This window comes from Podarcis melisellensis (assembly GCF_964234715.1).
Source record: "Podarcis melisellensis genome assembly, chromosome: 11".
Classification (NCBI taxonomy): Eukaryota; Metazoa; Chordata; class Lepidosauria; order Squamata; family Lacertidae; genus Podarcis; species Podarcis melisellensis.
Window position 1 is genome coordinate 28,796,262 of NC_138543.1, and position 22,344 is coordinate 28,818,605.

Consider the following 22,344-nt stretch of genomic DNA (forward strand, 5'->3'; position numbering starts at 1 on the left):
GCTCTTAGATGCACAGTCTAGGAGCAATCCAGTAAAGGTCAGCATAAGTCCCTCAGAAAGTAATGGAATTAAAGTGTATAGTTAAAGGCAGAAGTCCCTGTGCTCTGAAAGGAACTAAGTTTCACAGGATTGTACTCTCCATTTGTTTTGAATTTAATTTTTCCTGTCTGGCTGAGAGCTGTACAAGGCCCAGTGTTGTTGCTGCTTCTCAGTTCTCAGCTTAATATATTGTAACTTCACATATTCATCCTTTCCATTCAATTCTATTTAGTCATCTTCTTACCTCTGTTCAAATCAAATCAAGCAAACATTTTCATCCAAAGGTGTCCCAAAGAACGAAGTCCCAAGCCTTCAACTTGTTACTTCTACGTTCTTGGGGAACTACAATCTTCACCAAGAGCAAAACCATTTAGCAGAACTCTCAGAGGGGTTTAGTAAATAAGTGTTGTCACAGAGCAGCTTAATCAGCTGTTCAAAGAAAACAACTAACAGTTTTAGAAAAGAATGGAGGGTTTTTTTTAAAAAAAGATATATGTTGAATTAAGATCAGGAAACAATTCATGCCTGGTAGGGCCACCTTATTAGTCACAGCGTCATGACCTCTCACCTTGAGTGATAAAGTACACAGGTCAGAATTGACAATACATACTCATGGCTGATCATGGCTGCCAGCTATTGATCCAAGGGGGGGGTGGACTTTTGTAGGAAAAATACTGCTCTGAATTACAAACATGCAATCTCCTGAGACTCAGCAACTCTCTGGGTTTCTCCCTCTGGAACTGAAAAGCAAGGAGTGAGTTCAGCCAGTATTTAATATCAAGTGAATGTGGTGTTTAATCAATACTATTCTGCTTTTGTTCCATGATGTGGAAAGCAGTGTCTATTCATTCAGCAAAGGTTAATGCCAAGGGTCAAGTGATTTCACACTCTCTGTAGGATCCACAACATTTCAGTAGTTCAGATGCCTCGGACAATGATGACTCAGTTGGACTGATTTATTGCCACTCTAAGGCCCTACTTAATACTAAAGTGCTATCTTATGATAATACCTCAGAAAATAGAACTGATAAAAGAGGAGGCAATAATTACCTACATTTTGAAGTAATGTCTTCATTTCTAACTTCCTATAAAGATGTAGGGACCATTTAAAATGAGCTGCTCCTTGTATTAGCCAGCCAGTTAAATCCGATATTATCCGTGCTCTCTGTCTATGTGAGGGAAATCTGCTGACTGTATTAGGGAAAATGCAAATTGGCAAGCAAATGTAACCTAGCACATGATTTAACACGGGTTTTAAAGAATAACTTATTTGATGGCTGCTTGCCCAAATGAAGACATCCCTTTTCAAAAAGGAGACAACAAACACCTGACAACATGGAATAAAAAATGCAATGAAAACTCAAAATGGTATGCCTTAAGTATTAAAAAAGAGTCTATTCCTCCTCCCTATTTATAATATGCTCCAGATATTTTTCTTGAAACATTTGTAAATTAACAACACATGTGCAGTGAGGGAAAGAATATATTCTCTTTCAGTATGATACAGTGAAAATGACATTAGTTGAGCTCATTGTCTAAATCAGAATACATTTGACTTTGTCAGGGTCTAATTCTTAACATGTTAGCATCCCTGATTATTATTCAGCAATGTCTTATTCAAGATGTGTTTTATATAATGAAAGAAGTTCAAATGTCACTGGGAAAACAGTGTGAGAAGAATTAATTGGAAGGCTTATCAGAGGAAAGTCATTTAGAATCCAGCTCTACCTAATATATCCTTGAATGATGAATATACCAATCAATTAGTGAAATAAAATAAATTCTGCAAATCTGACTGAAGACATCCTATTATTATAAGAGGGAGCGTATTTAGAGCAGTTAATTACTCCTTCCCCCCCCCCTTCTTTTCTTTTGAATGTGCAAAAATCCTTTCAAGGAATATTCAGTTTGCTACAATGAAGAATACTTAGAAATATCTTAAGGTATTTTGAATTAACATGAATTATACTTCTGACATGCTGTAACTGAGAAAATATGATTTTTCAGTAGTGGAAATAAGACAAATTTTCCAAATTGCAGCTTGAGTTACGATTACATAAAAATGACAAACTATTCTAAAATAAATGTAGATGCTTTTCTGTGTAGGAGCATTTCAAAAAGGACACAGAAGAATGGAGAGATGTGAAATACACTAAGGAGACCATGTAGCCAGTAATAGAATATAGATGATGCAAGGACGTTCAATCAAGTTGCCATTGTGTATTAACATTAATTGGCTTCCCACATTGGATTTTTTTTTGTTAAAGTTAAAGCTGTATCCACCCTTTCCCTGAGGAGTTCCTCTAAACACGTTATTTCTCTTAAGGCACGCAACAAACTTGTGAGATATGCTGAAGAAACCAATAAACTTCACCCCTACCCAATGATCTGGGATATTACCTCCCTATAGTCCAAATCCAACTTTCTACACCACACTGGCTCTCTTATTATTGCATACTAATACAATGGTACCTTGGTACTCAACCACCTTGGTTCCCAAATGCCAAAAACCCTAAAGTAAGTGTACAGGTTTTCGAACGTTTTTCGGAAGACAAACATCCAATGCAGTTGTTGACTATTGTTTCTGGGGCGCCTGCACCCATCAGAAGCTGCGCCTTGGTTTTCAAACATTTCAGAAGTCAAACAGACTCCCGGAATGGATTAAGTTTGGCGCTTTTGTTTTCGCTATTTATTTTGTGTTTTTGTTGTTGAGGCTTTTTCGGTTAATTTGTTTTTGTGACTGTGTAGAACCCAGTTCAGCTACTGATTGATTGTGTGACTGCGGAAATGGATAAAAGCCCTCCATTCAAACAATGACTATCATCAGTGCAGGTATGAAAAATATTTTATTTTAATTTTTTATCATCTACAATAATGTCTTATTTTATAGTATAGCACATTGTTTATTGCTTTCATTTTTTGGATCAATGGCATCATTGGATAGTAAAATTCATATTAAATTGCTGTTTTAGGGGCTGTTTTTAAAAGTCTGGAACGGATTAATCAGTTTTGCATTATTTTCTGTGGGAAAGCATGCCTTGGTTTTGGAACAGAGTTCTGGAACGGATTAAGTTTGAGAACTAAGGTAACAATGTATACATTTTCATTCTACTTTAACATACAGTGGTACCTTGGGTTACAGATTCTTCAGGTTACAGACGCTTCAGGTTACAGACTCCGCTAACCCAGAAATAGTATCTCGGGTTAAGAACTTTGCGTCAGGATGAGAACAGAAATCATGCAGCAGCAGCACGGTGGCAGCGGGAGGCCCCATTAGCTAAAGTGGTGCTTCAGGTTAAGAACAGTTTCAGATTAAGAATGGACCTCCAGAATGAATTAAGTTCTTAACCCGAGGTACCACTATATAGGATAAAGGGAGAAGAGGTGTTAAGCAGATTCAGTGTTCTTAGATAAGAACAAAATGTATTTACCCAATGAACTATAATATCCCCTCTCAACATCCTTTTCTGCAAGGCATAACATTTCTCTTTTTATTAAGGAGGGAGGCGCAATGTTCCAATGGGGTCAAAGTGCCCTTCCACCTTCCCAAAGCCCACACAGCTTTGAGAAGGCGACAGCAGAGTTCCAGCATCCTGTCAGAGGCCTGGCACCTCCTTCCTAAAGTCTGGGAAGCCTCTGCCCAGCTTAGGGAAGGAGGTGCGGCATTGCCCTCTCCCCCAATTGCCCACGCAAGCTGGTGCGTCTGGCCATGCAAACACATATATCCACACAGATGCACCTTTGCCATATATACAGTACACAAACTCACCAGACACACAGTGTATCTGTCCCTTTCACGTGCAGACATGAATGCAGTCAAACATGCTCTTTCTCACACATGTGCCATCATACACACACTCTCACACACAAAAGAAACCCCCCGCATTTCAGGTGCTCCCAACTTGAGCACCGTGCAAACAAAGTCAACATTTCCACTCCAGCTGAGGTGATACGGAAAACGGTGCCCTTTACTCTTAAGCGGCAGGCAGAGCGCTTATCTCAGATCTCAGCACTGTGGTGTGCATATTGCTAAGACGGGAGATAAAATATCCTTCCAACTGCTCTTTAGAGAGGACTTCTAAAGAGCAGTCGGAAGGATTTTATCCCCTGAGATCTAAAGATCAGCCAGAGTGCCTTATCTACCAATCAGGTCAGATGAGAAAGCAGCAGGGCTGGAAGGCTCTTGCCTATGGCTTGGCAAACTGGATCCTGTCCACTACCTAGCCATCCCTGCTCTACAGGCTGCTCTTTCTCCTCCAAGTCACTCATAACCACTTCAGTTTGCTTCTTTGCTGACATGTATTTCCACCTTTGGCTAAAGATGTTTCAATTTTCCTCAAGAAGGCCAATAATGCAATATTTGGGGTACATTCCCAGCAACTATTCTTTCCTCCGCTTATCACTCTTCTCTACTTTCCCACTTCCACTTTAGGATCTTGTCTAAAAACATTTGCTAACCTTTTCACGTAAGCTTTAAAGTTTCTAACTATGTTAGGAACAATTCTTCCCAGCACATCTTTCCACTTATGTTTAAATTTTCACTGCGGTATGCAATGGATTTTATACACTGAAAGACTACCAGTGGAAACTGCTGAAGTGTGCACATGTGCATCTCATATCTTCTTAAAAATTCAATTTGAAGTGGCTTTCCAGCTGGTAAAGGTTGAGTAGCATTGACCTAGAAGAACAACACCGTTAATGCTATTGTGCTAAACAAGACAAGACATCCTTACTGAACCCACAGAGAGACCCAGAATAACTACCACCAAAGGGCACTTGCTTTATGCACCTAACTGTACAAGTGTACATTAAGGTCATGCTGCTTTTGAGACTTAAAAAAGCAAGGTATGGGCAATGTAACGGTGATTATATAGGCACACACTCACACAAAACCCATCCTCTGAGAACATACAAGAACTATGTACCTTTTGTTATTCACTCACATTGTTTTTTCATTTGTCAGCCGAAGGGATAAGAGAGCACCCAAGCAAACAGAAATGAAGAACTGTAGCTTCTTCAGAATCCGGACCCCTAAAATTTCTTACCTGAACAACTGGTACAGGATCCCTGGCCTACCTGGCAGCAAGTCAGTATGTCAAGTCCAAAGTTCAAGCCACACAAGCAAAGTGCAAAGGTCAGGAAACACAATCCAGGGTCAAGTAGCTAAGTCTGAAGTCCAGCAGTCAGAACACAGTCCAGAGTCAAACCCAAAGCACAGTCCCGTAGAGTCCAGAAACATCCAAGTCAACATCCACCAACATAGGCAGTTGAGCTGACATAGCCCCTTAGCTCTGCTTCCCTTCTGTGTTTTGCACACTGATTGCAGCATCTGAGCTTGATGAGGCAGGTGACCCTCACCTGTTCCAAGCCTTCTCTAGCTGAGGAATCACACCCCTCCTCCCAGAGTTAGCAAGCTCCACCTGGCCAGCTAGGGAGCTGGGCTGTGGACCCTTGTCTGCCTCAGCCTCCTAGAGTGTCCCTCCCTCTGCTCCAGAACCCACTGTGTTCATGGAGACAGGGGCCCCTCTGGGTCTGGTGATGGGTCCTGCTGCTCTGGTTCCTGTGCATTGACCCCCTTCCCCTAGCTGTCCTCTGTCACCCTGTGAGTACTTCCTTCCCCATTCCCCTGCTTGTCCCAGTCCTGGCCACACCCCTTGCTAGGATCCTCTTCCTGCTCTTCTACCTCCTCCTAATTTGTATACAAATGCTACTACAGAAATATGAAAAATTATTTTTACTCCACCAAAGGCTTTTCAGTACTATGGTCTTATTCTTACAAGCTTCGTCACTTTGTTTACCAACAGTTGAAGCTTTCCTATTTTTCTTTCTTTCTTTTTTGTAACCATCACCATTCATGTGATTCATGTGAGATCATAGGAATAGATGCAACACATTTTATATTCTACCAGGCTCTAGGTAGATCTTCCTGCAACAAAAGACCACAAAAGTCACCCTATGTGGGAAAGGAATTGGCTGTGCAAATCCAACTTAAATATGTGCACAAATAGAGCCGTATTGCCAATCAGTGCCCGATATGAGGCACAGTCATTGATCTACTGCTCCTATTGCCATATTTTATACAGATTATTTAAAAGTGTGCTCCAAAATGATGAAAAGTGGCCAGAAAATATTAATAGAAGATTCTGGATTTGCTCTGATTGGATTGATTTCATGTATATTTCTAATTTTCTGATACAAAAGACGACTAGTGAGTTGTAAAATGCCCAGCAAAGAAGCTTTATATGTGTGTGGCGAGGGGGAATGAGTCTGTACACATACTTACCACTCTGCATATGCTTGTACATTGATAGTATTTACTTTGATACTTTTGCAGTTAGTAGAACGGCAAGCTAATAATCCAAAATTGTTTAAGGATACAATGTTTGCTATACACACTTTGCTGGAAGTAAACCTCACTGAACCCAGTGGGACTTAATTCCAAGTAAACATACATAGAACTGTGCTGTGTTATTTTGCAACAATATGTTTAATTCCTACTTTATACTCTTTTGTACTCCAGCTCTAGTTTACTTTGCAGATACTTGCCAATGGCCATCAAGTTTATATACCCACAATGGTACCAAATGTTCCATGTAAGTGCCACTATCTTATACAAGTTCTCTATGCCACATTTCTTTAACTTTCTAAACCATCCAAATCAGGACCCTGAAACTAAACCAAAGTCCTCATTGTGATTTTTGAGGAGCCACGAGAGTTGCAGAGCAGCATCACTAATCTAAGAGAGTCAAAGAAAGAAAAAATCCTTTCTGCTTTTACTAAAGGGGTTGTGGGAAAAGGACTTAAGGTCTTTCTTCTTAACCTGTCACTCATCCCAACGCAGCTTTCCATAAACCTTGGCTTCAACCTAAGAATGATGACGTTCCCTGCTATCGTAGCATCAGATGCTCTTTGAACCTTGTATTGACAGAAGAACAAAAGGTGTTTACAGAAGACATGCCCCCAAAATCACTTCATAATCTTCCTCAGTACTGCTCACATCAACTTTAAGGTCAATTCAGTCAGACTACTTGATGCTAAATCTTCTGACAATTCTTAATAGCAGTGAAAGGATTATAGAATATTTTTAAATTGTTTGCCTTTTGTGAGATATTTCTGAACATGTGCCACTCTGCAACACATTTTTCAAAGAAAGTTTGCCTAAATAACTTTTAAACAACCATTACATAAATGTATCACCATTTGTCAAAAATCAAGTTATCATTCTGCACATTAGTGTGCAATTACTATTTGTGTTCAAACAAATTAACAATTCAGTACAACCCAAGAAGTTATTTTATTATTATTTTTGATTTCCATAACTTTACTTGTACTTATGATGGCATAGTTGGAAGTGGAATATGAAATTCCAAACTCTTAGTCCCTGGCATTCAAATCCCCACCTTAGATGAACCAATGCAAGATCCCATTCCTCTGCAAAAAAATCTGCTGCATTCCTTGTCCTTTCTGGCTTTAGAGTCCTTCAAATGTCCCTTGTGACCAAGGCAGGAAATGCACCACCAAATGGACGTCTACTGAATTTATTTCTATTCTTTAATTATTGCATTTGTATCTCATCTTTTTTCCACCAAGGAGCTCAAGGTGTTTGTGGCGATCACACAGGGTCCCCGGACATTTAACTATCTATTGATCTATTGGAAATGTTGGAAATGTAACAGAACAAAAGGTACGCTATACCACATGTGGTGGACCTGCCCAAAGATTAAAACCTTTTGGGACATGATCCATGACGAAATAAAAAAATTGATAAGGATATCACACACACAAAAGGCAGAGGGATAACTATTAGGAATTCTAGATAAAGATATCTCAAAAGATAAAACTAACTTATTTCTATACGCGACAACAGTGGCAATAATTTTAATTGCTAGCTATTGGAAAGAAGACAGCATCCCAACAAAAAGAGAATGGTTGGGGAAACTTTACGAGTACCTGGAATTAGCAAAATTGACGGATATAATAAGGAGAAAATCAAAAACTATGGTTATGAAGCAATGGGAGTGCTTAAATGATTATTTACAAAACCAGAGCTCAACCACAAAAATCTGGTTGTGTTTAGAATAATCCTGTGCGTAATATAAAAAATACAAAGTGAGACATTAAGGTAATCTGAAGGGAAAATATGAAGAACAGAGGTTCTGATGAACGGATTATTAAAAACGCGCGAGGTAAACGGTGGAAGTCTTTTTTTTATTAAAAAAACAATTTATTTAAGGTAGATAAGGACAAGATGAAATTATACAATTGAATATAAATATAGATGGGAAACGGCTATGTATTGCGAGTACTTATCTACTTTTAAAAGTTTTCACTTATGATCTTTTTCTTTTACTTTTTTATTCTTTCTTTGTTCTTTTTTTCTTTTTTCTGATATCTTTCATTTCACTGCTTTATTGTGAATAGCATTTTATAGAGGTATAAATAACTGTAAATATGAAAAGACAAAATATTCTCTAATTCTTTTCCCTTGTTTAGATGTATTTTCTTTTTCTTTTGTTTTTTCTTTTGTTGTGAATATGTATGTTTTCTAATTTGTACTTAATAAAAATTATTTTTTTAAAACAACAACAAACCACCTGTTTATTGATCCCTGTGCCACCACTGTGCTTGCTTCCCTGCTGCCACCAACCAGTTACTCTCTGGTAAAACACTGAGTCCAGTCAGTCGTTAAAAGTGAACCAAAAAAACAAGTTTATTTTACAAACATTAACAAGTTTATGGTTTCTCAGATAATATTCCTGTCAGTATCTTAAATTTAGTTTCTTTACCGGCCTATACCTTCCTAATACCTTCTGACTGATTATCTCAACTGTTTGACTGACTCCTCTTAACAAATTCTCTCACTCTCTCCCACCAGACTAGCCCAACCCACAGACTTTTCTTATCTCTCTCTTCTAACTCCGGACTGGCTTCTCAACAACTCTAACTCCCTAAAAACCCCCTCTGTGCATAAACCTTATACACAGTTAACTCTGCCCCCTGGGTTCCCATTGGTTAGTCATTTTACAATTAGTTAGCCCTTTCCCTATGAACCCAGTATGATGTCACACACATAGGAGGGCAAATGCCACAGTGGTTGAGAGTGAGCGACAGGTCCCAAGTCACCTAGTGTGATTCATGGCTGAGTGGGGTATTTGAATCCCAGGTTAATAAAAATGCTAATATGCTACAGGCTGTTGGGTTAGGTTTTTGCATTCCTCTAAAAAGACCCAAATAAAATGAATCCTATTAGTAGTCATTAGCTATGATGACCAATGTTCTGATTACCAAGTACTGAGTCTCAGCCAAAGATGGCAAATACAAATACACACCATCATGCTTTGCCTAAGGAAACACCCCTTACCTGAGGTTACTGGAGGTGATTATCAGCTTGATGCAGTGCTTTTTTCCTGGAGGGATGCAGGGGTACGCATACCCCTAAACATTTTGTGAATCTAACGGGAGAAGAAACTAATTAAAAAATAATAAAATAGTTTCTTCTCTAGCACGGTGAATCATCAGTTCTGTTGCTATCCCCGATGGCAGCTTCATTTCCTGTCACGGTGTTTCCTGAGTCTCAAATGGAAGTGAGCATTTAATGTGTGAAGTAGGAGTTGGAATCTAGCATAGTGATTGGTCAGTTTCATTGTTACCACCTCCGATGTCGGCTTCATTTCCATTCCCGGTGTTTCCTGAGTCTCAGACGGAAGCAAGCGTTTAATGTGTGAAGCAGTGTGGTATGTGGATGTGCAGGGCTTTACTGATGAAAATTGGCCTCACTGAGGGGCAGTATTTCAATATGAGTAGGAAAATTACTATTTTTCATCATCATGAGGTAATGCATGTTCTTTGCACTTTTGTCCATTTACTGTATTTATTTTTCCTGATTTGAACTATAAAATGGTGGTTTTCTTGAGTGAAAATGAGACTACCCTTAAACATTTTTTTTAAAGAATAAAAGCACTGGCCTGATGTAGCATGGCAGTATTTGTGGCATCAATGAATAAATATATGAGAGCTGTGCCTGGAAAAAATATATTATCTGATTTCTTAACCATTCTCCATCAATTGATGAGAAAAGAAATTGTATTAAAAATTAGCAAAGCAGAGAGAAAATGTTGATGAAATTTCCATGGTGGTATGAGGTTTCTGTTGTGCTTACCTTGCTTTCAAGATGGCCAAGACCTCTGTGAGTCTTTCATTCTGCCAGTCATATCTCCAGTGGTCTACTTCTACTGCCTTCCTGGGTTCCTGAGCATCCTGTCCTCAGGTGACCTTTCATGTAAGTATGGGATTGCAGAGAGGCTGTATACTGTGAACCTAGAAATCAGTGCGAAATTAAAGGGGGGGCAAAAGGAAGAACTTTCCTTAAAAACAAAATCAGTGTGTCCATCTATTATCAATGGAGGAGAAATTCAGCTCATCTCAGTTCACATTTGAAGACAAACCTACTCCATTTGTACTTCCTGAAACAACACATGAACCAAAATTCAGCTATCCTTAATATTTGCACTTCTCCAAATTTTGCAATATAGCTCTCTAGACAAGTAACATGCACTTGTACCCTACCCTGCCACCACCACCAATCTGGTGTATAAAGGAACCAGCCTCCCCTAACTTATCACGTTGCTTCAATTAAAGTCCAGGCGAACACGTCATCAGTTGGTAGAGCATGAGACACTTAATCTCAGAGTTGGGGGTTCAAGCCGCACATTGGGCAAAAGATTCCTGCATTGCTGGGGGTTGGGCTCTATGACTCTTGTGGTCCCTTCCAGCTCCCTTCCAGTTTTATGATTTCTATGAACTCCTCCCATGAGGGTTTTCAGCCATGGTTGGGTGCAGAGTCCACAATAAATGTTTCATGGAAAGAAAAACACACAATTTTATTTAATTTATATACCACCCTATACCTGCAGGTCTTGCCTCACAGTGTTAAAGAAAGCTCAACCCTGAACTCATCAAAATCCAAAGCACCCTGAGAATGTGGGAGAAAAACAGAAGCCTCTTTTGCAGGGGGAGAAATTGGAGGATATGTTTCAACATAAAGCTAAAATTAACATTCATCAGCTTAGGAAAGAAGCAAAGAGGCCAAACTACTTCTGCACAGAACATCCCTCTCATGCTGACTGCCCCCTCACCCCCGCCAAACTGCTTTTGAAATGCAGTGACACTTTAAAAGAATCTTTGGAATATTCTAAGGGCAGATGGTGAGAGTATAACACTCAGAAAATGTGCAGGTGGTGTTCATGTTCCCTTCTGGATTGCAGCCAATGGAGGTAATCATTTTAGGATCGTTTTAGAATTATGGGCAATTTCTAAGCTGTTCACCTGCCTCACCTCTTCTGTAACATAAACACAGATAATTCTCTATGCTCTTCTCATGATTTGAATGGTTCTCAAAGTTTAATAATTAATGAACACTATATTCAATAATAGTAAACAGGTTTTTTTTTAAAAAAGAAGAAGACAAAAATCAGGACCATCTTTCAGACATAATGTTTTCAAACCAAGCAACGTCTAACATTTTAGATCTTTCTGTCGGAGCCAACTATGTTCATAAGACGGTATTGATTTGTAGAACATGACTTAAAATCTCAGCAATCGCTGAGCAATCTGTGAGGAGCTCTTGAAAACCGAATGTATGTATGTAAGTAGACATCTCAATTTAGCAACCAGACATACATTAAACAGCATTAATAGCCAGGCACTTAATGGATCAATTCCCACTGTTTGTGTAATGTGGAAATAAAAAAGGCTTATTAAATGACAAGCTTTCCCTGGTTTGTGCTAATTAATTATACACTGCATCTGACTGCTAATTTAGTGGGAAAATGCAGCCCAAAACCATGGTTTCTGCTTGAACTTTGCCTCAGATCCACCTAATTCAGCACAGAGTGCAGCTGCGACCCGTCTCTGAACAACGGCAGTATTAAATTAGAGCACAAGGCCATCAATTTAATAAGTACTGTACCAGGTAATTTGAATAAGGACAGTATTAGTATTCTGCTGGTGCACATCTAAAAGCAGCTGACCTTTCAGATCAGAGAAGATCCTTGAACACATCAAGTTGAATCAGAGAACACAGTAATAATCTGACCATGTTAAGAGTGCTAAGAGAGACTTGCACATCCCTAGACCTACAACTGTATATCAGCTTGTTCTGCAGTATATAATACAAACAAGGTTCTAAATAGAACAAAGGTAATGTAAAAGGTACTTTCAGTGGCACATTTGGAAATGTTCCTTATTACCTTGATTTATGGAGCAAAGAATATAAAATTAATCAATGCACATAAAAGAGGCATTGTGAACACCCAGATAACTATTCAGCAACTTTTCAGCACAATTTAGTGCCAGGCACCTCTGTGGGCATCTTGCAGTAAAGAGTACAACATATATATTATCTTATTACTATATTTCTGTAAACTGAAGGAAAAGAAGATGGACAAAGCCAGATAATGCTTTTCAGCTAATTGGCAACTTTTCCAAGGGTTTACAGCTATAATAAAAATTCTCTACTAAAAGGCTTTCGGTATGCAGACTCAAAGGTATGCGTGAACTAATCCCCTATAGTCTGTCAAGCTGTCTTGAAATACTCACAAGCAGGGTTTGCCAAAGCGACACACTCACCAGATCTACATATGCTGTTGGGATTTTATTTTTTGTTCACTTCCAGCACCACCCCCATCTCATCTGCCAACAACTTTCTCGGCTCAGGAGGGCTTAGTGATTTGTTGCAGAGAGCCAGCGAAACAAAAACAGGAACTCGGTGCATACCTGTTGGCTCTTCAGTGTGTGTAAATGATTGCTCTTTAACCGCCCTGGGATAGATATTATGAAAGGCAGACTATAAATGCCTCAAATAAATAAAATAAAAGTTATAATACCGGAGCAAAAGAGTATCTCCAGTGACGGAGCAAGCCATAGTGACAAATTATGCTGACAGAGTAACAAAATGGTTTCTGTGATAGATGCTATGTTGTCCACCCTGGTTTTCCATTCAATTCCATTGAGGAGAAAGATTTTCATGCAAAAGAGAGCCTACATAATATACAGTACTGAATGACAGAAGGCTCATGTGTTCATCTGAGCACATATGGATCTCTGGACAGCAGACCCTCCAAGCGTCCCTATTTTCCAGGGACAGTAGCGGATTTACAGAAGCCATCCCAGTTTCTGATTTGATTCTGGAATGTCCCTTTTTTTCCTTAGGACATCCCTATTTTCATCAGAGAAATGTTGGAGGGTATGGAGTTATGTGACGCCAGAGCCAAGGAGATAAGTAATTATACAACCTTTGGAAGATATCTGAAGGCAGCCCTGTTCAGGGAAGTTTTTTAATGTTTGATGTTTTATTATGTTTTTATGCATGTTGGAAACTGCCCAGAGTGGCTGGGGCAACCCAGTCAGATGTGTGGGTTATAAATAATAAAATTATTATTATTAACATGGAATAGGACACCCCTATTTTCCTTGGAGGGACGCGGGTGGCGCTGTGGGTAAAACCTCAGCGCCTAGGGCTTGCCAATCGTATTGTCGGTGGTTCAAATCCCTGCGGCGGGGTGAGCTCCCGTCTTCCGGTCCCAGCGCCTGCCAACCTAGCAGTTCGAAAGCACCCCCAAGTGCAAGTAGATAAATAGGTACCGCTTTATAGCGGGAAGGTAAACGGCGTTTCCGTGTGCTGCGCTGGTGCAGGCTCGCCAGAGCAGCTTCGTCATGCTGGCCACATGACCCGGAAGTGTCTCCGGACAGCGCTGGCCCCCGGCCTCTTAAGTGAGATGAGCGCACAACCCTAGAGTCGGACACGACTGGCCCATACGGGCAGGGGTACCTTTACCTTTACCTTATTTTCCTTGGAGAAATATTGGAGGGTGTGTAACAATTTAGTTCCTTGCATCCACATAATTTTGTTATACAACAACCACAATCCCAAATATCCCAAAACTCACAAATACGTTAGAGCCTACATCTTCAGAATAATGATTTCCACAGTGGGTTACAAAAAGTTAATACATTGCACCACTTTTAAATCCTAAAGTATACATGGATCGTGTCTGAACTGGCAGTGCCTAATCAGGAAAGAAACTGTGGTGTTCTGGTGGAAATCATGGGCCTTGTGTGAGGCAGCTATGAAAATGTTAGAAAATTCCATGCTAGAGAAGAGTTAGAAAAGGGACTGAAAATGAAACTGCCAATATTGTAGTGTCTTCATGCAAACCTATGGTGCGATCACACTTGTAATCCTGTGGACAGTTCTGCTTCCTGCATCTCAAAAAACAAAACAAAACAAAACAAAAAACCTACTGTAGAGCTGGGGAAAAAATGCAGAAAAAGGCACCCAAAATTATCTGGAGAAAGTACTGTATGAAAAGAAATGTTATGTTTGGTGAATGGGGAAGCATGATGTGGAGAAAGTAAATTTTTCTTCCTCCCTTAATGCTAGAACCCAAAAGTCATCCAAAGAGACTAAGTGCTGGAAGATTCAGGGCAGACATAGTTAAATTGTTGACTTTTCCTACTAGGAGATGCAGTGATAGAAACCAACTTAGGTGGCTTTTAGAAGAGATTACACAAATTCATGGAGGGTAAAGCTATCAACAGCTACCAATTATGATGGCTATATGCCACCTCAGGAACAGAGGCTGAAAGTCTCTCAATACCCATAGCCGGAAAACAACCGCAGGAGAGGGCTATTGCTTGTTGGTTTCCCACAGGCATCCAGTTGGCAGCTGTGGGATATAGGGGGATAACCTAGATAGGTGTTTCGGAGGATTTGTAAGATCTTATTAAGTTCTGAAGGAACAGAACAAAGCAGGGGAAAGTGAAAGAGTTTTTATATGCAGACGTCAGGACACCTTCATGGTTATAGATTATGTGCAAATCCCAGTTTATAAAATAACGTTCTTACCTAGGAGAGCTTGTTGTAAATAAATATAAAAGTGTTTTTTAACAACAACTATTATTATTACTACTACTACTACTACAACCAACACTGAATTTGTACAAATGATCTCTTTAACTGAGACACGCTTTTAATAAAAAGGTTATTGTTATAAACAGAAGTCAAGAGAGCTATGTTCTAGTACAGAAAAGACACACTACCTGATCTTTCCATTAAATTTACACCACATAAAAATGGAGGATAAGCGGGACATGACTCATTCATGAATAGAGTCCTTAGTCTGATTTGTGGCAGTGAGCATGGTGTCACAGGCATACTTATTGCTAGGAATGTATCAAATTACCTTTGCTGCAATTATTAAAATTCTTTCTCCACCTTGCAAGTGAACTTAATTTCAAGTGCCAAGAATCTCCCTGGTGAGTTTTCCCCCATCAAATATTTCATAACTAAAACATTAAATACATCTGCTAAAAGAGGACAAGTAATAGTATAATCCATTTTATTTTTAAAAGGCATGCAATTTCAGAAAGTACTAATACTAATAATATAACCACCTACTTTAATGGGGCTCTGTATAATACTGCACCTGCCAATCTGCTTATCCATCTAGCACCCACAAGACCTTTAAAGAAATGTAGCTCTGTACAATTGGCACAGAGCCTTAACTAAAGGTAGAAGGTTTTTTTGTTTTTGTTTTTAAAAGAGTATTAAAGCATTTTAAATAGCAGAGTAGAAAATCATAGTGAACTAGATCTCATGATTTGAGGCAAGGTTTTCTATTAAGACCATAAGTCCATTTGACCTGGAAGTACTGAAGTCCCAGTAACTTGGACTGACTGCAGTGTTTCCAGGCCTTGGAAATCTTCTCTAGGCAGCTACATGAAGCAGGTACTGTATCTGCAGATATACATGCATAGCATATATGTCTCCCAAAGTCCAGAGGCAACAGGAAAAAAACAGTCAGTTCAGGGCTTTGCATAAGTGGACTAAACCACTGAGCCTTTTGGGCTTGCCAATCAGAAGGTCAGCGGTTTGAATCCCTACGACAGGGTAAGCTCCTGCTGCTTTGTCCCAGCTTCTGCCAACCTAGCAGTTCGAAAGCATGCCAGTGCAAGTAGATAAATAGGTACTGCTGCCGCGGGAAGGTAAATGAAGTTTCTGTGCACTCTGGCTTCCATCATGGTGTTCCATTGTGCCAGAAGCGGTTTAGTCCTGCTGGCCGCATGGCCCAGAAAGCTGTCTGTGAACAAATGTCGGCTCCCTTGGCCTGAAAGCAAAATGAGCGCCACAACACCATAGTCGCCTTTGACTGGACTTAACCGTCCAGGGGTCCTTTACTATCTGCATATTTCAAGCAGTTTTGTGATATTGTAGCTTTTTTAGCAGAAGCCAGGGGGAAGTATCACTAGTTCTCCATTCCAAAGCTTTCTCCCAGCTGAATGTTCACAGGAGGATTCGAGATTCATGTTTGAACTCATGTCTGCAACGCAACAGGGGAAACAGCATATGCAGGAGGGCAATTTGGAATGGGGAAACAACATGTAGGGGAAATGCTGAACATTTCTCCCCCCCTCCCCTTGCTTTTTCCACCAAAACTATGTGTCCCAAAATTCCTTTTCCTTATTAAAAGAACTGGCAGTTCATAAATATACACACCTATATGAGTAACACCTATTTACGTTCATAGAAGGGTTTGAACCCAACTCTACGACTTGTTAGCTGTCTCAGAAAAAAACCAAGATCTACTAAGGGCCAAATTAGATTGCTATTTTATGTTGGAACTCCTTCTTTGGAGGCCCCAACATAATTTCCCATTTATGAAATCATCTATATGAGAGACTTGGACTGTGGCCAGCACAAGGGAGGAGGCCTAACCCCTTCGTCCCACACACCATAACCTCTCCCCCCCCCTCTCTCTCTCTCTCTCTCTCTCTCACACACACACACACACACACACACACACACAATACCATTAGTCACAAAGAAGCAAACTTGTGGGCTTCAGTTTTTAAGCTCATATCCCCACCACCACCCAAGCAGGAGACTCTTAATCTCAGGGTTGTGGGCAAAAGATTCCTGCATTGCAGGGGGTTGGACTAGATGACCCTGGTGGTCCCTTCCAACTCTGCAGTTCTCTGATTCTAACAGCAGCTCTAGGAGGTTGACCTGGATCAAGGGCTCATGCAACATTCAGAGAAAGGGGCAAGAGTCCTGCCACTTCCACTATGACCCTGGTCAAATATGATCTTGGGTGCTCTAACATAATGCATAGTTTACATTAACATTTAATCCAATCTATTCATCAGTCAATTAAATAATGCCAAGTTTTCAACTGATTTTTTTTTATATAAATATTTATTAAGGTTTTTTAATAAGAAAATACAATAATAATGAACATTATTGCTTTGTTTTAACAAAGTTTCATAATATTCTTGAGCTTCCTCACGCCTCCCGCACCCATTTGCATCTTTAATAATTTTTGTCAAGCAAATTATCATCTTATTTCCAAATCTATGACCACATGCTTAAATATCAATTCTTAATCTATTTTAATGATGGCCAATTATTTATAACAAAGCATCCTTCTTAACATTCCACTAAATCACAATATTTCTGCAGGTAGGTCTTGAATTTCTTCCAATCTTCTTCAATCCTTTCTTCTCCCAGGTCTCGGATTCTGCCAGTCATCTCCGCCAGTTGCATATAGTCCATCAGTTGCATCTGCCATTCTTCCAGTGTGGGTAGATCTTGAGTTTTCCAGTTCTTAGCAAGTAGTATCCTTGCTGCTGTTGTTGCATACATGTAAATGTTCTATCTTTCTTTAGCACCTTCTGGTCTACAATGCCCAGAAGAAAGGCCTCTGGTTTCTTGGTAAAGGTATACTTAAACACCTTTTTCAACTCGTTATATATCATTTCCCAGAAGGCCTTCACTTTAGGGCAAGTCCACCAGAGGTGAAAGAATGTTCCTTCATTTTCTTTACATTTCCAACATTTGTTATCAGACGAATGGTATATTTTGGCAAGTTTAACTGGGGTCATGTACCATCTGTATATCATTTTCATTACATTTTCTTTCAAAGCATTACATGCAGTGAAATTCAACCCAGTGGTCCACAACCTTTCCCAGTCCTCAAACATAATGTTATGCCCAATGTCCTGTGCCCATTTTATCATAGCCGACTTAACCATTTCGTCTTGCGTATTCCATTTCAGCAGCAAATTATACATTCTTGAAAGTACCTTAGTCTTAGGTTCTAACAGCTCTGTCTCCAACTTCGATTTCTCCACCTGGAATCCTAGCTTTTTATCACTTTTAAAAATTTCCTTAATCTGAGCGTTATGTAACCAGTCTTGCACTTTATCCTTCATTTTCTCCATACTCTGCAATTTCCAGTTGTCCCCATCTTTTTCTAACAATTCCCAATATTTCGGCCAGTAGGCTTCCATATTGGGTCTTTTCCAAGCCTTAGCTTCCAAGGGTGAAAGCCACCTCGGAGTTTTATTTTCTAATAAGTCTTTGTATTTTGTCCAGACATTAAACACTGCTTTTCTGACAATATGGTTCTTAAAGGCCTTGTTTATCTTAACTTTGTCATACCACAAATATGCGTGCCACCCAAAAGCATTGTTAAAACCTTCCAAATCTAGCACGTCAGTGTCTTCAAGAAGTAGCCAATCTTTCAGCCAGCAGAAAGCTGCGGCTTCATAATACAGCCTTAAGTCTGGCAGGGCAAAGCCCCCTCTTTCCTTTGCGTCTGTTAGTATCTTAAACTTAATTCGGGGCTTTTTGCCCTGCCAGACAAATTTAGAGATATCTCTCTGCCACCTCCGAAAGCACTCCGTTTTGTCCACAATTTGCAATGTTTGAAACAAAAACAACATCTTTGGCAACACATTCATCTTAATGGCAGCAATTCGGCCTAACAAAGAAAGTTTCAATTTTGCCCAACTTTCCAAGTCTCTCTTAATTTCAGACCAGCATTTTTCATAATTATCCTTAAATAGACTCAGATTCTTAGCTGTTATATTAACCCCTAGGTACTTTACCTTTTTCACCAATGATAATTCTGTTTCTCTCTGAAACCGTTCTGACTCTGCATCTGTCATATTTTTCCCTAACACCTTCGTTTTTTGTTTATTTAGCTTAAATCCTGCGACCTGTCCAAAATCATGTATCAGTTGTAAAACTCTTTTCGTACTAGATTCTGGCTCCTGCAATGTCAAAACTAGGTCATCTGCAAAAGCTTTAAGTTTATATTGTTTCGCTCCGACCTCAATCCCCTGCACCAGCCGGTCACCTCTAATCAAGTTCAAGAGCACCTCCAGGACTGAAATAAATAACAGAGGGGAAATCGGGCAGCCTTGTCGTGTTCCTTTTTCAATTTTAAATTCTTCCGTTACCACATTGTTAACTATCAATTTGGCTTTTTGCTCTGAATATATTGCGTCAATCCCATTTTGAAAACCCCCGCCCCATTTCTTTTAAATTTCCCTTCATAAATTTCCAAGAAATGTTGTCAAAGGCCTTCTCCGCATCTATGAAAATCAAAACTGCTTTAGTGTTTATATTTGTTTGCAAAAGTTCCAAAATGTCTATAATGTTCCTTGTATTTGCAAACATATGTCTTCCTGGGAGAAAGCCTGCCTGGTCCTTATGAATCACCTCATTCAAAGCTCTTTTAAGTCTGCTTGCTAAAACATCAGCAAATATTTTGTAATCCACATTTAAAAGGGAGATGGGGCGGTAGTTCTTCAGTTGTGTCTTTTCAGTTTCTGATTTTGGTATCAACGTGATAAAAGCTTCCTTCCACGATTCCGGCGCCTTCTTTCCCTCCAAAATTTCATTGCTGACCTCCATCAAAGGTTGAATCAAATAGTCACTCATTGTCTTATAATACTTGGAGGTCAGGCCATCTGGTCCTGGAGATTTGCCCAGCTTCATGTTCTGAATGGCTTGTTCAATTTCTTGTCGTGTTATTTGACTATTCAGGAGTAGTCTATTTTCTTGTGTAAATTTTTTAAGACTATGTTTTTTCAGAAATTGTTCAATCTCAACTTCATTTTGCGGCCCTTGAGTGTACAGTTTCTTGAAATATTTCTGGAAGGATTTTCTAATTTCCACAGGGTTCTGAATATTTCTTCCTTCAATTTCTAAATTTGTTACTATATTCAACTTTTGTCTCTTCTTCAACTGCCAAGCCAGCAGTTTCCCACATTTATTTGCCGATTCAAATGTTTTTTGTTTCATTAGCTTAATCTTCCATTCTATTTCCTGGTTTATCAATTTGGAATATTGTGCCTGATAAAGCTTAATTTCTCTCAGAATCGGCTGTGACTTCGGATTTGCTCTTAACTTCTTCTCTAATTCTCTTATTTTCTCCAAAATTTTGTCTTTCTTTTCATTTTGTTTCCTTTTCTTAATGACATTCTGTTGTATTAAGAACCCTCTCATCACAGCTTTACTTGCGTCCCAAATTGTTCTTTTTTCCACCGTTGTATTCAAATTTATTTCGAAATAGTCCTTCAAAGCTTTTTGGGCCTTTTTGATAATCTCCTGATCTCTAAATAAGTTGTCATTCATCTTCCATCGAAAGGAGCCGGTTGGGAGCAGTGTCAAATCCATTTTCAAAGCGTTATGGTCGGAGCAGGTCTTTGGGCAGATTTCCACTTTCCTAACCTTAGGTGCCAGACCTCTAGTAATCCATATTTGGTCGATTCTTGTCCAAGTCAGGTGGGCTTCAGAGAAGAATGTTCCTTCCTTTCCCAAGGGGTTTCTCGTTCTCCAAATGTCAATCCAGTCCATATTGTCTGTCATTTCGAAAAAGGTCTTAGGTAGTCTGCCATCTTTGGTAACCTTTTGACCTTGCGACTTATCCATGTTAGTTGATACAATCCCGTTCATATCTCCCATCAAAATGATGTTATCAAAGTCCAGATACTCCAGCATGCTCTCATGCAACTTCTTGTAGAATTCCGATTTCCCTTCATTTGGTGCATAAATTCCTAATAACATAATTTTTTCTCCTTGATATTGTATTTCAACTGCCAAAATTCTGCCGTGTTCATCTTTGAATAATAATTTAGGTGAAAGGCTCTCCTTTGCATATATCACCACCCCTCTCTTCTTTACTTTGTCTGAAGATATAAATTCCTGGCCAAGTCTTTTATTTACCAAAACTTTTCTATGGAGCCTAGTCACATGTGTTTCTTGCAAGCAAATAATGTCCAATTGTTCCTTTTTTAATATATGAAAGATTCTCTTCCTTTTCTCGGGGATGTTGCAGCCATTTATGTTCCAGCTCAGAAGTTGCAGAGACATCCTGTAGATATCTGGTTATTTTTCAGTGGGTGGTACTTTGTCCTCCGGGGGTGCCGGTTCCCTTGGTGCTCCAGGCTCCGGCAATGATCCAAGTCCTTTATGAAGGTCTTCTCCGTACTGGTTCAGGAATTTGTCTCTATCTTCCAATGTTCTGATTTTGATCTTCCTCCCTCTGAAAGTAAACGATAATCCTTGGGGAAATTCCCACCTAAAGATAATTGAGTTGCTCCTCAATAATTTTGCTAGTTCCGCGTATTCTGATCTCAAATCCAGCAGCTGTCTAGGGATATCCTTATAAAATTCAATTCTTTTGTCCAAAATGTCCAATGGAGTTTTGTAGTGTAGGCCCAAGATTCTGTCCCTTTCCTCCTTTGATCTCACTGTAATCAAACAATCTCTGGGCTTGTCTTTTCTTGTCAATCTTCCCAGCCTGAAGGCTGATGTAATCTTAAAGTCTTTTTCTTCAAGTTTCCACTGCACAGAAAATATTTTAGTCAGGAACTCAGCCAGTTTATCTTCTTCCACCTCGGGTACAGATCTTATCCTTAAATTGGTCTCCCTATTTTTCAATTCAATCATCGAGAGGTAGGTCTGGTGTTCACCTACTTGTTTGTTGAGTGGTCTTACCTCTTTTTCCAACTGTCCTAATCTTTGGTTGGTGTCTTCAGCCAATTTCCTATTTTCCAAGTTTTCAACTGATTGGGGTTTGAGAATGTTGTTCTGAGAATTATAACACAAATTAGAGGATTGCTGGTGATTTGCATATTTAATGGGATATGTTGCTTATATTTTCAACAAATGGCAGAATCCAAGTTATAGTGAGCTAAGATGATACATTAACTGATAACCCATTTCCCTTAAACTAGTGTTACATACTGTTGTTGCCTGCAGCTGTTCAACATAAACATGAAAAAAATAACTGCAATCCTATCCACATTTACTTAGGAATAAATTGGATTGAACTTAATTGGAAGTCCTTCTAAGCCTTGTTCTGTGCCCAATAAACATGGGGCGCCTTTGTCCTGAGGCGCTGTGGCCCATAGATTGCAGCAAAATACTGAGCAAGGTTTTGCCCAGTATCTTCT

At 39.4% G+C, this 22,344-nt stretch overlaps 2 long non-coding RNA genes across 6 annotated transcripts in view; one reads left to right on the top strand and one right to left on the bottom strand.

Annotated features, from left to right (window-relative positions):
- LOC309380368 overlaps positions 1–10,184 on the top strand; it is a 664,373-nt gene extending 654,189 nt beyond the window's left edge. The window contains exon 3 of the long non-coding RNA XR_014172884.1: positions 9,531–10,184. This is a non-coding gene — a long non-coding RNA (uncharacterized lncRNA). The remainder of the gene's footprint in view (positions 1–9,530) is intronic.
- The window catches only part of LOC309380351, a 481,084-nt gene that overhangs the window by 392,094 nt on the left and 66,646 nt on the right, over positions 1–22,344 (bottom strand). For 4 of the 5 annotated variants that reach the window (XR_014172855.1, XR_014172856.1, XR_014172857.1 and 1 more), the window contains one exon: positions 10,199–10,356. This is a non-coding gene — a long non-coding RNA (uncharacterized lncRNA). Of the gene's footprint in view, positions 1–9,400; positions 9,492–10,198; positions 10,357–22,344 lie in introns of all 5 variants that reach the window. The other variant, XR_014172858.1, reaches the window with a different exon arrangement.